Source organism: Opisthocomus hoazin, chromosome W (genome assembly GCF_030867145.1).
Source record: "Opisthocomus hoazin isolate bOpiHoa1 chromosome W, bOpiHoa1.hap1, whole genome shotgun sequence".
NCBI lineage: Eukaryota > Metazoa > Chordata > Aves > Opisthocomiformes > Opisthocomidae > Opisthocomus > Opisthocomus hoazin.
Window position 1 is genome coordinate 19,542,995 of NC_134453.1, and position 15,150 is coordinate 19,558,144.

The 15,150-nt window shown below is 51.8% G+C and overlaps 1 protein-coding gene across 7 annotated transcripts in view; it reads left to right on the forward strand.

Annotated features, from left to right (window-relative positions):
• Positions 1-3,010: 3,010 nt before the first annotated feature.
• The window catches only part of LOC104335576 (CBP80/20-dependent translation initiation factor), a 176,053-nt gene continuing 163,913 nt past the window's right edge, over positions 3,011-15,150 (forward strand). For 5 of the 7 annotated variants that reach the window (XM_075446637.1, XM_075446639.1, XM_075446641.1 and 2 more), the window contains exon 1: positions 4,085-4,219. The gene's annotated coding sequence lies outside the window, so the exon portion shown is untranslated. Of the gene's footprint in view, positions 3,260-4,084; positions 4,220-15,150 lie in introns of those variants that run through there. The other 2 variants (XM_075446638.1, XM_075446643.1) reach the window with 2 other exon arrangements.

A 15,150-nucleotide genomic window follows, 5' to 3' on the forward strand; every position in this document is an offset into this window, starting at 1 on the left:
TCTATTTGCTTTCAACTCAACTGCAGCCTGGCCAGAATAATGATCTCTCTGACTCCGGCAGGAAGATTATTGACCCAACTATTTCAAGGTTTTCTTTTCCTGCAGGAGTCTTTGGTGGGACTTGGTGGTCACGGTGGCGTTTTCATGGTCACTTCTGAGAAACCTGCTGAGAGTCTCTGGTGGGACTTGATGGTCACAGTGGCATTTTGATGAGAAACCTGCTGAGGGCATCTCCGCGTCTCCGTGCCAGGAGACATCCCCATCAGCCTACCTATGCCAGAAGTGCTTGGGGAAGAAGAAAGGAATTCCGTCCTTCTTTAGTTTCTTTTTTCAGCACCTATCTGTATGCATAACTGAGCTTTCCACACGGGGGATGTGTAATTTGAGCAGAACACAGTACACTGAATTTTGCCTTCAGCTACGCTCTGTGAAGCCAAGATTTGCTCCAAGCTAGCGAGGGAGTGCCAAGCTACCAGCACACCGCAGCTACGAGCAAGGTACTTTGTAAATATTCTATATTTCCCCTTCGAAGCAGCAGGTTTGCATCATTGCTAAGCCATTTTTCAGACTATTGCCAGGGTGAGGGCAGAGTTTGCCACTTTTTAGTTGCAGTTTGGGCTCTCCAATATCTCCGCATCCCCGGCTGCTCTTTCCATCTCTTGCTGTTTTCCCGGGACAAAAATCTTGAGGCTGGAGCACATCCTACCGGCAGAGATCCACCAGTTCCCGCTGAATTGGGTAAGAGCTGAGGGAGGCTCTTAATGCCTTCCCGGAGATGCCCGGTGCTTTCCCGGGAGCAGCCCTGGGAGGATGCTGAGGCAGGATACGGGGCTGCCTGCGCCGGTCCCGGCATCTTGTGGGCTCTGTGCTCGGCAGCCTGCCTCAATTCCCTCTGCTGCAGCGATGGAGGAACTCCCCTGACGCCTCACTACCTCCCTAAATACATACTTTTAATAAAAAGACAATTTAATTTCCCAAGCAGTGAGTCATCTCATGTTATTACCTGGCAGATGGGACGCAGAACAGCAGCCACAGCATCTTTTTCTTGAAGAAAAGATGTTTCCATTCCCTCCTCCTTCCCCGGCTTTTCAGAACTCCTCTCTTTTTTTTTTTTAAATTTTTAAGCAGAAACCCTCTCCTTACCCAATTTGCCTCCTTTCTAAGCTGCGACGGGATGAAGCCAGCAGATAAAAGGAGGAGGCCGAGCTGCTGAGCGTGCCTGTCGGAGGGGCCGGGGCATCCAGCTGGAGGGTTGCACCCAGACAGGGATGGGACCAGCAGCTCCGCTTTGCTCTTCAGACCCGGAGCCGCGCCAGCTCCCGGAGAAAAGTCCCCGGCTGCCGTAAACCTGCACTTTCTTCCTGCTGGGACACGTTAATAACAAACGCCACGACCAGCATGGCCATGGAGCTTCAAACCCACGTGAGGGTGGGAGTGAGATGGCACCTTTTCCAAAGCCACAGGCTGATGCTTCCTGGCACCCATCCCACGTTCCCAGGATTCTTCTCCCCCTCTACTCAGCCCTAGTGAGGCCCCATCTGGAGTACTGCATCCAGTGCTGGGCTCCCCAGTTCAAGAAAGATGAGGAGCTACTGGAGAGAGTCCAGCGGAGGGCTACAAGGATGATGAGGGGACTGGAGCATCTCTCCTATGAGGAAAGGCTGAGGGAGCTGGGCTTGTTTAGCCTGGAGAAGAGAAGGCTGCGAGGGGACCTTAGAAATGCCTCTAAATATCTGCAGGATGGGTGTCAGGAGGATGGGGCCAAGCTCTTTTCAGTGGTGCCCAGCGACAGGACAAGGGGCAATGGGCACAAACTGAAGCACAGGAAGTTCCAGCTGAACATGAGGAAGAACTTCTTCCCTCTGAGGGTGACGGAGCCCTGGCACAGGCTGCCCAGGGAGGTGGTGGAGTCTCCTTCTCTGGAGATATTCAAGACCCGCCTGGACAAGATCCTGTGCAGCCTGCTCTGGGTGACCCTGCTTCGGCAGGGGGGTTGGACTAGATGACCCACAGAGGTCCCTTCCAACCCCAAACATTTTGTGATTCTGTGATTCTGTTTCCCTTCAGTCACCCCGCCATCATCCCGGTCCGAATTCCCCCTACCTACTAAAGGAATGAATGCAGCTCCCTCCCACGCTCCCGCAGACACTGCGATCGGCAGGGTGGGTCATTTTCCCTGCCCCATAAAAATCCCAGGCTGGAAGCTGTGTGCCCTGGTCCAGCACCCACCAGGGCTCCTGAACCAGAGCACCCAGTCCCCAGCCACCCTTCGGCTTCCAGCACGGACAGAGGCGAGCACTCCGCGGCATTTTGCCATGTCGCCAGGTCAGGGGTGCCCTGAGGGGACACGGGATGCTCGGAGAAGTCCCACCACGCAGGGCCAGGACCTGATGTGCCCACCCAGGAGCAGGACTTTACACATGGCAGAGTGTTCACACTGTTAATGCCACTCCTTCGGGCCGGCGTTCTCCGAAGAGGGCGATTTGCCATTGATAATGAGCTGAGATGAACTGTTACCGGGTTAAAGCTGACAATCCCAATCTCACTGACATTTCAAAAGAATGCTCATTAGTGCAAGAGCGGATTCTACCTCTTTTTTTCCCGCTCTCAACCCTGCTCCCATAGACCAGGAGCATCCCTGGGAAATCCTGGTCCTGGGGGAGTCTTGGCTGAGGGGCTCGGGGGCTGGAGGGGACGCAGGGGGCTGGAGCTGGAGATGTGGGCAGAGCCGTTGTCTGCCCCAGTGAGCCCTGCACCGCAGCTCAGCCTCCGCTGGAATGATGCTATTTGCACTCAGGTTAATAATTAAACCATAGTACGATCAGAGATACAAATACGAAAATCCAGGCAGTTCCCCTTTGCTTAAAATACGACCCAATGAATAAAAAAAAAAAAAATCCGGAGCTAAATTAACAATGTGCTTTCCCAATTATAGCCACCCTCCGGTGAATGTAAGGTTGCCATGGCAACCTGCCCAGCAAACGATACGGCCAAAAATACAGCACAGCAGGGAGAGAGATCCTTCGAACCCGATTTTTGCCGTCCAAGTAGAATGAAGGCTTCTTCGGAGGCCAGCTCTGCTGGTTAATTTATGGCTGCGGTTCTTCCACTGGTGTTCATTAACGCGACCCGTTTACCCGGATGAACGTGATGGCAGAACTAGGTGGAGAGTGACAAAGAAATAAAATGACCTCTCGAATATAACCCAAACGACGAGTGGAATGTTTGGGCGGATTGGCGTTTTCCACAGCCTGCTGGGGTAAGGAGAAGGCGGCTCAAACCCCACGCAGGAACGTCTCCGAGCGCCTTTGAGCAGGTCTGGAGGGAGCGATGCAGGGTTTAAGTTCTGGGGGGGTTTCATATTTTTATTGATGTGGAGTTTGGTGCGTTTGGGTAGAAAGGCTTGATATGGATGGAAAGGCTTGGTTTATATGGAAAAGGGCTTGGTTTATGTTGTAAAAGGCTTGGTTTGTGTGGGAAAAGGCTTGGTTTATATGGGAAGAGACTTGGTTTGTATGGAAAAGGCTTGGTTTGTATGGAAAAAGTCTTGGTTTATACGGAAAAGGGCTTGGTTTATATGGAAAAAGGCTTGGTTTATATGGGAAAAGCCTTGGTTTATAGGGAAAAGGCTTGGTTTACATGGAGAAAGGCTTGGTTTATATGGAAAAGGGCTTTCTTTATATGGAAAAGGACTTGGTTTATGTGGGAAAAGCCTAGGTTTAGATGGAAAAGGCATTGGTTTATGCAGGAAAAGGCTTGGTTTATATGGAAAAAGGCTTGGTTTATACGGAAAATGGCTTGGTTTATACTGGAAAAGGCTTGGTTTATGTGGGAAAAGACTTGGTTTGTATGGAGAAGATTTCCATGGTAGCGGTCAATTTGTATGGAAGCGGTCGATTTGCACGGAACAGGTTGATTTTTCTGGAAGCGTTGGATTTCTCCGGCAGCGGTCGTTCGCCTGGCAGCGGACCGGACTACATCTCCCGGCAGGGCCGGCGGCAGGGGGGTGCGGGGAGGGGCGGGGCGGGACCGGGCGCGCGCGTCACTCCCCGGCCGCCGGGGTCCGTCCCTCCGCCGGAGCCGGAGCCGGCGCCTTCACCTCCACCCTCCACCCCGCGTCCCCCCCTTCCCCCACACCGGCTCCGTGCCCCCCCTCCGCTCCCCCCGGAGCCCATGAACCCCCCGGGCGGGGTCTGACAGCGCCCGCCGCCGCCGCAGGGTAAGGCCGGGGAGCGGGAGGGGGGCCGTGACACAGCAGCCGGGGGGGTGGGGGTGGGGGGCACGTCCCGCCTTTTGTCTCCCTCAGAAATACCCCCCTCCCCCAGACCCCTGGGCCGCCGTGGGGTATGGATTTCCCCAACAAAGCTGGGGGGGGGGGGGGGATTTTTTGGCCTCTCGGCTCTTTTTGGGCGGCCTCGTCCCGTGGGGATTTCTTATTTTTTCTTTTTTTTCCTTCCCTTCGCTGATAATTTGTGCGTGGACGTGGTGCCACCCCCCTTCCCCACCCTCCCCCCCCCCCCATCGGTATTTCCCTCTCCTCGCCAAGGGGAGGGCGGGAACAGGGGTCGCTCGGCCTCTGGAAGCTTCCCCGGAGCACTTCGTTTGCCCTCACGAAGGGCAAGGTCAGCCGCTCCCCGCCGTTTACTCCAGCAAGCTCCCCACGGACAGAAAGAAGAGGGGGAACTCACCAGTGCCGACGGCAATTATCATCCTTCATCATTAGCCCTGTTGCGGCAATGCCGGCTGGCGCGTGGTGGAGAGCGGAGCTACCACCTGGTATAAACCCAGAGCATCCTTACGGGGATGGGGACATCTACCCAGGGATGTCCTCTTCTGCGTGGTCCGGAGGTGGGAGCATCTCCCCCGCCTTTCCTTGACATAGGGTTGTGTTTGGGTGTAGTGAGCGAGGACTCGCTGGGGATGATATTTTGTCGTTGTTTTATGGTTCATGGTTTTTCTTGCAGAGTCGCTCTGGTTGCACATGGTCTCGGGGACCAGGGGGTGACGGTAGGGGATGACAGATGTTGGTAGCAGCTACCCCCAGCGATGCCGTACGTCGGGAGGCACAGTTCACAGTTGCTGGGTGTCCCTGGCATCCCGGTGCCTCAAAACTCCATCCTTGGAGTTGTTTTTCCATAAAATGAGATGAAGATTCGTCTCCCCAGGGCTGTTCCCTGCTTCAGGCTCCTCTGGAGCCCCCACCAGTAAGACCACACTGGATGAGGTAGCAACCTCATTGGGTTGGGAAGAGGTGGATGCCCTTGCCCAGCACAAGGAGGAAGGCTGGAGTGCCCTGGGCCTTTCTGGAGATGCGATGGGTCCCCTAAAATAGGTCGTTTTTACCTGTCCTTTCCTGAAGTGCCACCTTCGCTCCTGCTCCAGTAATCCATGCTGCTCTTCCTCCACTGCTTTGGCAGGTGTAGGATGAAGCTTGGAGCCACGGCCTTGTTACCAGTAACGAAAGAGATGGATGGAAGCGAAAGCTACCCCGAGCTTCCAGGTTGTTTCTCTCAACCCAAGGATACCAAAATAAGACCAGGTGATTTAATAGTCCCTCCTCTCCAGAATTTAGGAAGGCTTTTTGATGGTGGACCATCCTCTGAGCATCCAGACGCTGGCAGGGGGTTGCCATGTGGGATGGAGAGGGAAGCATCCCGCCCCACTTATGGTTTCTGTGGGAAAAAAAAAAAACATTTTATTGTGTCAATCCGCATTATTTTTCCCCCATAAGGACCGTAAAGGCTTTGCTCTGCCCTTGCCGGTCCCGAGGTCCAAGAGCGCAAAACCTTGCGCTGGATTTTATTCCCTCGAGCCTGGAGTAAAATTTGTAGGCTGTGGTTTCGCCGCGTGAGGCGTGTTATTTTTGGCAGGGAGAGGAGCGGTGTCTGTTTTGGGAAGCTCAAGCCGTGCTTGTACATAAAGCTCTTTCCCTCTGAGCTCCGTGCCAGCCCTCCTTGTGAGGCGGGTACTGCACCGGAGGGCTCTGCGAATTTATGGTTCCGTGATTAAAGCGTTGTGGGAGTTGTCCAGCTCTTTTTTTTTTATAATTTCTAAGATTTCAGGTCGCTTTTGAAGGAAAGCGGAGGAGTGGCGGTTGAATGGTGAAGGTGACGTGGGAATGCGACTTGTCCTGGATGAGCTGGAGCTCCTTGGCCAATGGGAGACCAGAGGAACCGTTTGTGGAGATCAATTGAACGCCACTTCTGCCTGTGCGGGGGGATTTGGGAGAGGAATGAGCTACCGGAGGGGTTTGTCTGGCTTTGACAGCTTCCTTCCCGTAGCGGAGTCAGCCTCGCGTGCGAATGGGACAGGAGTGGGCTACGGAGGGTTCCTGAGCGCCATGAAAATAATGTGCAAGGTGTGAAAACATCCTTCATAGTTGTTAGCCCTTGATCCAGACTGTGGAGGGGAAGGTGATGAGATGCTGAGCTTCATCTCCAGATGGCCCTCCTTCAGCACAAGGTCTTGGAAGAGAACATGTTTCTTTTTTTTGCTCTCTTCGGGGTGAAGCACTCTGTTGAGTTCCCTCTACCGTGGTCTCCTAGTGAGGATAAATTTTGCTACTCTGACTCTCCCCTTCTTTTTTGGTTTGGGTGTTTCTCTCCTCTTTCTCCTTGCAACCATCCTTGCCGCTGTTCAGTCTTTTCCCGGCAAGAGTGGTGTGAAATTGCGGTAGTTATTGCCGGTTGAGTTTTCGCTTGCAGATCTCTGCAGAGCGGCAAGAAAATGCTCCTGGACCTTATTTAATTTCATGTTCTTGCTGGTCAAGTGGGTCTTTGGGGTCCCGGGTATCAGTGAAGAGCTACGTCTAAAAGCACATCCATACCTATGGTTGGGACCTTATGGAAGCTGGGGTAGCAGATGGGCTATTTCAGGAGGTGTTTGGGGCACATTTAGTGTGTTGCCTGTCTATTTCTGCTAAAATACGGAGCAATTAAATGTTGTTAATGGTTCCGTTGTTCTTCAGTTTGACAAAATTATGAAGACGTTTACATTACGCGTGACATCGTTAAGTTTCAGAACTAAGTCTGCTGCTCTGTTGGGGGTAACTCCTGCTCTTCATCGGGTTGGGGGAAAGGACAACTGTTCCCGTCTCGAAGATCCAGAAGCGTTGAGGCTTCTGGACAAGTAATCTTCATAAATGCTTTGAGATGTTCTTGCGAAAGTCCTTGGACAAGGTGTAGTTCTGCTACCCGAGTACTGAGTCATCAGAAGTAAAGGGGTAGTGTAGCTAACCAATCATTTTCTGTTTGTGTGAGAGGCTGGCTATTTTATTTGTATTTATTTCTATATATGTGTGTACAGATATATATAGTTGTTTACAGCATAGATGCCTTGCTGGTGATCCTAAGAGGAATATGTTTCCTGCTCGGTTCAGGCTGGAATGGGGTTGACATTGGACATTCTTGAAAGTTTTGTGCCTTTAACCATCAACTGTCCTGCTGAAAAGAGATTTTGTTTCTTCCACATCTGCTTTGGGCTGTGCCATGGTCGGTCTTGGCTTGCTGGACTCTGTATCTTCATCGTTGGTCTTCTGCAATGCAGAGATACCCCAAAAGTGGCAAGGAATGGGGGCGATGTCTGTAATGGATTTGAGATCTTTGCTGTTTCAGGTTAGCTTTTGAAGATTCCTTTGAGGCAGTCCATGGACCTCTGAGGGTTTAGGGACCACAGGTTGACTAAGAGTAGTCCCATGCTTGCTTCAGAAAAGCCGTAGCTCCTGTCTCCTGTCCTACAGAGACAACCCTTGGCCTCTGCTGTCCCCCAGGCACATAGCAGTCAAGGTACATGAGAAGAAGAACCTGCTTTCTTAGGTGGTAGGAGAAGCTGTGGTGACAGAACTAAACTTCTGCCTCTGCTATCTCTGCAGGACCAAATCCTGCCATGCCTGTCGGCCAGGAGCCTGCTGCAGGACTATTTCTTAACGTGCAGCAATTTATCGAGGGCGTCTCCTCTGTGGCCACCAGCACTAGCTCAGCTTCGCCTTCTTTCCCAGCATGGCTGCGTCCACCATGCTGCTGGGTGGTGGTGGTGGAAGTCATCTGCGTCTCTCAGGTGGCAGGACGGAAAGGGTTTTGGGCGAGATGACATGTTTGTGGTGAAGATGTCCCTGGGACGGGGAGCAGAGGTGGGCAGCAGTGTGGTGTGCCCCATCCCTTGGTGTCATGTCATGCCCAGGTGACCTGAGGATGCATGTGGGTGCCCACAAGCTTCTCATTTCTCACCAGCAATTTTCATTGACCTTAACGCAAAAAACCCCTAATGAACTAACCAACCCTCCCTCCGGGTCTGAGCCAACTTGCTGGAACTGGTTTGTACAACCTGTGCCACCCCAAGAAGGCTTCACCACTCCTGGAGCCTGCCCCATGCCGAAGCAGAAGATACAGAGGCATACAGCTGCCACCAGCTTTCCCAGCCACCTGTGATGGGGAACTGTTAACGGGGTTCGTAATTAAATCTGGAAAATGCTTTTGAACTCGTGAAATCGTGGAGGAGCTGCATTGCGTGACTCACGTTCACCAGGACCTTGGGAGAAGCTGGTGTTCACAACCACGCTGTCGCCGTCCCTCTGCTGCCGGTTACGTTGGATGGTAGCTGGCACAGGAGGCGAGCAGCTGGGTGGGCGCGGGAAGGATGGCATGGGAGGCTGCGATCAGCTGTGCCGTGCCACGTGGCAGGGATGACATCTGGTCCGTCCCCGAGTGAGCATTGAGAAGGTCTTCTGAAAGCAGGTAGATGCGATTCCAAGTGGTTTGCATCGTTTGAATGAAGAAAGCCAGAACAGAAATGCATCACAGACGTTTCCCAGGTCTCAGCCATGACGAGCATGGAGCATCCCCTTCCTGAAGCCAGAGATTTGCCGACTGGCACGGAGCCAGTCACGGGTGGCAAAGCCTGGGGTGAGATTGGAGCTGGGGCAGCTGCTTTGCAGAGGTGGGCTTGCCCTTGGCCACGAGCTGCTCCTTCTGTTACGTGGTCCGCGGAGAGGTCATTTTGGGGGGCCACCAGCTTCTGCAGGTGACTTTGAAGGCTGCTCAGGTCTGTGAAAACACGTCTTAGTGTTTGCTGATGGGAGATCTTGCGGGAATAATCATGGGGTGAATTTTAAAGGATTTTTTTTTTGTCCTGCAGGGAAGTGTGCGCTCCGGTCACCAGTGGAACTATGGTTTAGTCTAGGTCCAACCAAGCCAGCCCGGAGCAGTGATCTGCAAATGCCTTTTTGCTTCTGGGTGCTGGCATCTCCCTGCATCACCTGGCCAGAAGCAAACCCCCTGGACCAGAGGGCTCCTGGGCACCGTGTCTGGCTGCACCGAAGCCAGAGGGCATTTTAATAACGCGTGCCGTCAGAAATGCCATCTCGGGTGTCTGGGCGAGAGATGAGAAGAAAGCAGGAAGGGTTGTGGTTATGCTGTGGTTGTCAGCAGAGAAATGTTTGATGTTTAAGGTGGTGTTTGCTTTGTGTGGCGAGAAGAGGCCAGCTGGATGCCTGCACCCACGGGAGCCATATTCCCTTAAATCAGGGCATACCGGTGATCCAAGAAATGCCTTTCCCAAGCCGGGCGATCAGCTCGGAGGCATCTTTGATTACATTTTTCTCTGGCTTGGGAAGCCGGGCTGGCCATTTTCAAACTTGCAGCAATCATTTTTTGCATCTGGAGGCTTCACAGCAGGACATAGAGGCTCAGGCTGCTTTTGGAAACGATTTATTTTTCTTTCCGTGTGCGTATTTCATCGTTGCGAGCTAGTAGATGAGTTAGGTGGAGTTTTCGAGGGCCATTGGGTCTCACCACGATGGCTCCGGATGCCTGTAAAGGAAGAGGAAGCTGCAGGTGCAGATGAAGAGGCTGAAGAGCTGCAGGGGACCGGCCGTGACGGGGTGGTGGGTGGCTTTCTCCGACAGCCTTTTCCCCCCTTCTTTCGGGAGCGGCAGTTTCTCGCATCCCGATGGCAGCTCCGCGATGAAACGCACGCTTCTGGAAAGCTCTTGCGGTGAACGGTGAGTTTTCCATCCCTCCCTGCATCCCTGCTCTGTCCATCCCCGGACTGGCCCCGGAGCATTTTTTTCCTGCCTCTGCGGATGCTTGGAGCAGCGTCGGTGGCGGGCAGGACATCGTCGCCCTGGGGAGCACTTGGCTGTCGGCAGAGCCTCAGCAACCCTCCCTGCCCGGATGATTTTAGTGCGAACATTCACCCCGGGGTGCTGGTCCCTCTCCCTCCCTCCCCGGTTTCGGAGCATCTGTGGAGCACGTATCGTCTTTCTCGGAATCGGCTCCAAGAAAGGAGATTCCCACAGCTTTGGGGTTTTTTTTATACATATATATTTCCATTAAAAGGTAAAAGATTTCATCGATTGCAAACAGCGGCTTTGAAGCTTCTCCTCTGTTTCTGTGCTTGCTTTTTTTTTTTTTTTTAATTAACAGAAATTAGGCTTATGCACTCAGACTGGCTGTCGCTCGCTATTCCGCCCGAAGCTTTTTCAACCCAGGGATTAATTTCAGCCAAATGTGACAGAGGAGCGCAGGTCTCAAAGAGAAGAACTTACAGGCTGGAAGAAAGAGGGTGGAAAAGGGGAATCCAAATTTCTTCTTGCCTACAAGGAGAGGCTGCAGCAATCATGAGCTTAAATATGATCTGTCGGGGCGCAAGTGGGTCAGTTAGCTCAAAAGCAGCTGTAGTAACTCACTGAGTTTTCTCTAAGGAAATAACCCAAATTATCTTGAATATAATAAATAACCCTGGAAAAGGGTTTTCCAGCCTGGAGCTTAGCCTTGCTGCGTACCTGCCAGGATGGATAATCAGGTATTACGCTGTTCCTGCTCCTAATAGCGACGTTTCACGTGCTGCCACCTCGAAGCTCACACAGAGCGTTTGCACGCTGGGGAACGGGTAAAATCTGTCCCCGAAAGCTTGGCCGGGCTCTGTCCAGGCTCGCTGCGGTTTCCCATCAAGACCAAAGTCCCAGCCGGCAGCATCGCCTGCGGGAGACAAGGCTCCAGCGCTTGGCGGCTTTTTGGCATCATCGATGGTCCATGAACTTGCCTTGGAGCTGGAGCTGCTGTGAAAAATGATCAGCGAAGCCCCAGTTCCCAAAGGAGCTGGGGGTGATGCTCTGCCCCTCTTTGCTCCTGTCAGCCTTTCCCATCACAGCGCGAGACTGCCTTTTCTATCCCTTCCCCATCTGCCGTCACTATATGCGCTTTGATATTTTTTTTTTTATTTATTTTTTTTTTAAACTGGGGATTCTCTTCCTTTTTTTGTCAGCTTGGAGAATGGTTTCCCTTACGCTCTTCTCTATTTAGGGCTCTGGGGGAGGAAGTGACTCAGCCTATCCCCTGCTCTGGTTTGCACAGTCATCCTGTGATGGCTTTGCCGAGGTTTTTCCTTGAGCACCTCCAGTTATGCTCGCTTCGTTCAGCGGGAGCCTGTCTGCCTCCTCACTGCACGTTTCAGCAGGGAAGGGCATGGTGGGGGAGGATGAGCCGTCGGCGGGAGCTTCCCCTGTGCCGGGAGGATGGTAATGCAGCGAGGAGGACGCGCTGCCAGACCCGCAGCAGCTCCAGGTCTCCTGCTCTGCTCCCCGTCTGCGAGCATGGATGTCTGTGAGTCCAGCCAAATGAAATTTTGGGGGCTAGCCTAGTCATGCTGTAAAAAACCTGATGCGATTTCACGGCATGGACTCACCAGGGAGAGGAGAGTGAAGATGACTCTGGTCATGCCACCGGCATTGCTGAAGGATGCCGTGCTCACCCAGGCGCTGACAGGAGAGGTCTGCGTGGATGATGGATGGACGATGACGCTCGCTGCCAGCTTGCCTTTCACGGCAGAGCTGATCCGGCTGCTAAATACCGGGGAGGAAGCATCGCTTGCTCTCCGCAGGGCTTTCAGATGCTGCTGCTTGACGAGGGAGTCACTAATTCATCTGTCACCCCAGGTGATACCAGGCATGTGCCGTGCAAGGTACTATATGGAGAACAACCGCATTACTTTCAGGTTATTTCATCCCCTCTTCTGGAAGCCAGCACAGCTGGCTGCAAACTCTGCTTCTTTCTAAAGGGGAGAAGGGAAAATAAAAAGAAGAAACTCCCAAGCCCCCCAGAACCCTTCCTCTCCCCCCGCGAAACCCGGAGACTCAAACCCTGAAAGCAATTTTGATCTCAGGAGATTCCAACATGTGCCACTTACTGCTTTGTTTTATAAAGTTGTTGGAGTAGCAATGATCTTTGTCGTAAATTATTCTTCTCTCAAGTTTTATCTTCTCTCAAATTACTGCTCTCAGGAGTAATAATTTGTATGTGATGGGATCCTTCTGAAGATGTGCGTGATGGGATCTTCCTGAGGATGTATGTGATGGGATCCTTACTGAGGAAATCCTACCTCCACGGCTAAAGTCCTGTGCCTTTGCCATCGGTCGGCTCTCCTGGGTGGTCTCTCAGCTCCTGGGTTGGCTCTGGCTGGGAGCAACATTGTGTGAGTGTGCGTTGTGTGCCGAGTTTCAGCATCCGTGCAGGGACAGGAATGACTCTCACACATTGATGCAGTGCACAGTCAGTTCACTTTATTGCTCCGCTTGCGTGGTTATATACATTTTTCATATCTGCACACGCGATCACGCTTATTCGGATAGGCTACAGACATAAATCACACGCTGTTCACGCGCCCCATATTCCCTTATGATTGGTAACTATGCACTAACGCCAATAGCAACAGACTGTCTCCACACCCTTGAACACATCTTGTTTTTGCTAACCCACATCATGTGCACTATCAGAGCTTTCTCAATTGCTATTCTTAGCTGTCCTTTCCAGCGGCCTGTTCAGTTATGCAAACTGTTTTGCTTAAGCGGCCTAGTCATGCTAACTCTCAAGCTACATCAACCCCAACAGTTGCGGAAGGTTGGGCAGTGTTTCTCCAGTAGCTTGTGGTAATGGGGCTACCGGTGCTTCGTAACAAATCCTCGCTCTTGGTCTGCGTGGTGCGTGTGGTGGAATTTGATCCCACTTTGACATGGCTGAATTTCAGCGAGTGGTGAATTTTGGGGTTCCACAAGCCTTTGGTAGAACATTGGTAACTCCAGGCATGGCCTTATTGAAGCTCATGTGCTGTGAGCAAGGACTTCTCTGGTGGTCATGAGATTCAATGTTGTTTTTTGGTTTGTATTAACACCTCATTTGGCTCCAAGGATTGTAGCTATTGATATGGACCTTCACCGTGACCCTGTTGTGCCAGGTGCTTGAGAAGAACTGAAAAGCAAGGCCTTTTGGCACGATGGGTGGTGGTCTCATGTTGTGGGATCGGTGCCAGCAGAGCTTTTAATGGCTTGGTAATACTGTTCGCTCAGCGGGGGCGGGGCTAGACCAAGCTTCTGTAGTGTGGCTGGAGCACCTCTAAGGTACCTCCAAGTACACAGGGGCTACCTGGGAGTCCTCGTATTGAACAGTGAATGCTCTTTGCTGGCAGCAAAGGTATCTTGTTGAGTGCCCCAAAACAGAGCCTTGGCTGGCTCAAGATCTTGGGTGAGGAGCACAGAGCCCAGGACCCAGAAGTTACGTCTGATCTTTATTGGGATCTCTGTTGAATCAGACCCATCCAGTTCAGACAGATGTTTCTGGAGAAAGTGTGGTAACCTTGCAGGAGGCAGGTTTCACCTGCCCTTCATGTTACTTACCTTCTCGAGGAGCTCTTCGCCATGGAAGGTGTGTGGAGGAGGCTCTCTCCAGGCGCTGCCAACCATAAATACACAAGGAGAGTCTGGCTGGAAAGATGAAGGAGACATTCTGTAAGGAAGCCATCCCTTTGGTCTGGTAGTCCACAAATATGGTGGTTTGCTGATGGGGATGCTGATGGTTAAGCTTTCTCTAGTAAGTAGATGTAAACTCTGAGAATTTCCAGATATTTTTACAAGTAACTCCAGAAAACGAAGCTTGTTGCTTCTTGTAATACCCATGTCAGATCACACTTGTTCTCATTCCTCAAGTCTCTTATCCCTTGCCCTGGGCCAGCCCATTGCAGGAGGTGGAGCGTGGGTGACCAGGGGCGTCGCGTTGTCTTTTCTGTCCAGTTCTGGCTGTTGCGAGACACTACAGGCATTAAAGCCAAGTTTTATGGGAAGTGCTTTGAACTTGCTTCATGATAAGGTGGTGGCTGATGTCATGAAAAACCTTGTGATTGAGGAGTTGTGGAAATTTAGCAGCCAAGGTGAATATTTATGTGCAGGTGGTCGAGTGGGCTGGGAAGTCCGAAGTTGGTCATCACCTAGAAATGCTTCGGTAACCCATCTTGGGTTCTGCTTGCTTGTGTTTGTATTTTTTCTTTTGAGAAATCCAACCAAATCATGAGCCTGTCAGAGGCAGCGAGTTAACCCATGTGGTGGTGATGTGACTCTCGGATCCACCTAACTGGAGGTCAAGAGGAGAATCTGTTGGCGAGTCCTCCCCTCTGTCCCTTAACTCTTCTGACTTTTTTATGTGTCTACAAGCGTTACGCTGAGCTTGACGGGACGTATCAGCCAGTAAAGCCTTCCTCTCCTTCCTTCCACAGGCTAGTAAGCCTTAGACTAAAATTTTCCACTTATTTCCTTAATTCTGTCTGTTTATCCGTTTTATTACAGCAGACACATCCGTTGTGTGCTTCCAACTTCTCTGTTCTTGGGTCTCTTCCACATCATCCAGTGACATGAATAAAAAGCCGTAGGCTTGTCCTCGCAGCACTCAACTCGGGCCACGTTTACTCTCTTCTGGGCATCTCTGTCTATTGATTAAAGCATTAGGAGGAACGTCAGCTTGGAAGCAGTGGGTTTGATTAGCTAATTATTTTAACAAAAAAGCAGCAAACTTTGATTCAAAGTACATGAGAAACCATTTTCTAATGTGCTGGAGGTCGGTCGGAGTGCATAACCAGATGAAAACATTGGTCAGGAAGCTAACGAGAGGATTTGGCTGGCTGAACATCACACATGAGGTCTTCTGCATGACCTAGGAGTAGGGGAAAAATGTTTGTGCATATTTAAGGAGGGGCTGATGGTTTTTGGCAAGCGAGCTCTATTGGCTGCAGGAACTTCATGGTTGTGTGAAGCATGTGCAGGACAGTTGAATCTGTGGGATGCTCTTCTTGGTATCAATCAATCAGTGAAGCGCTAATTTCCTGAAGGAC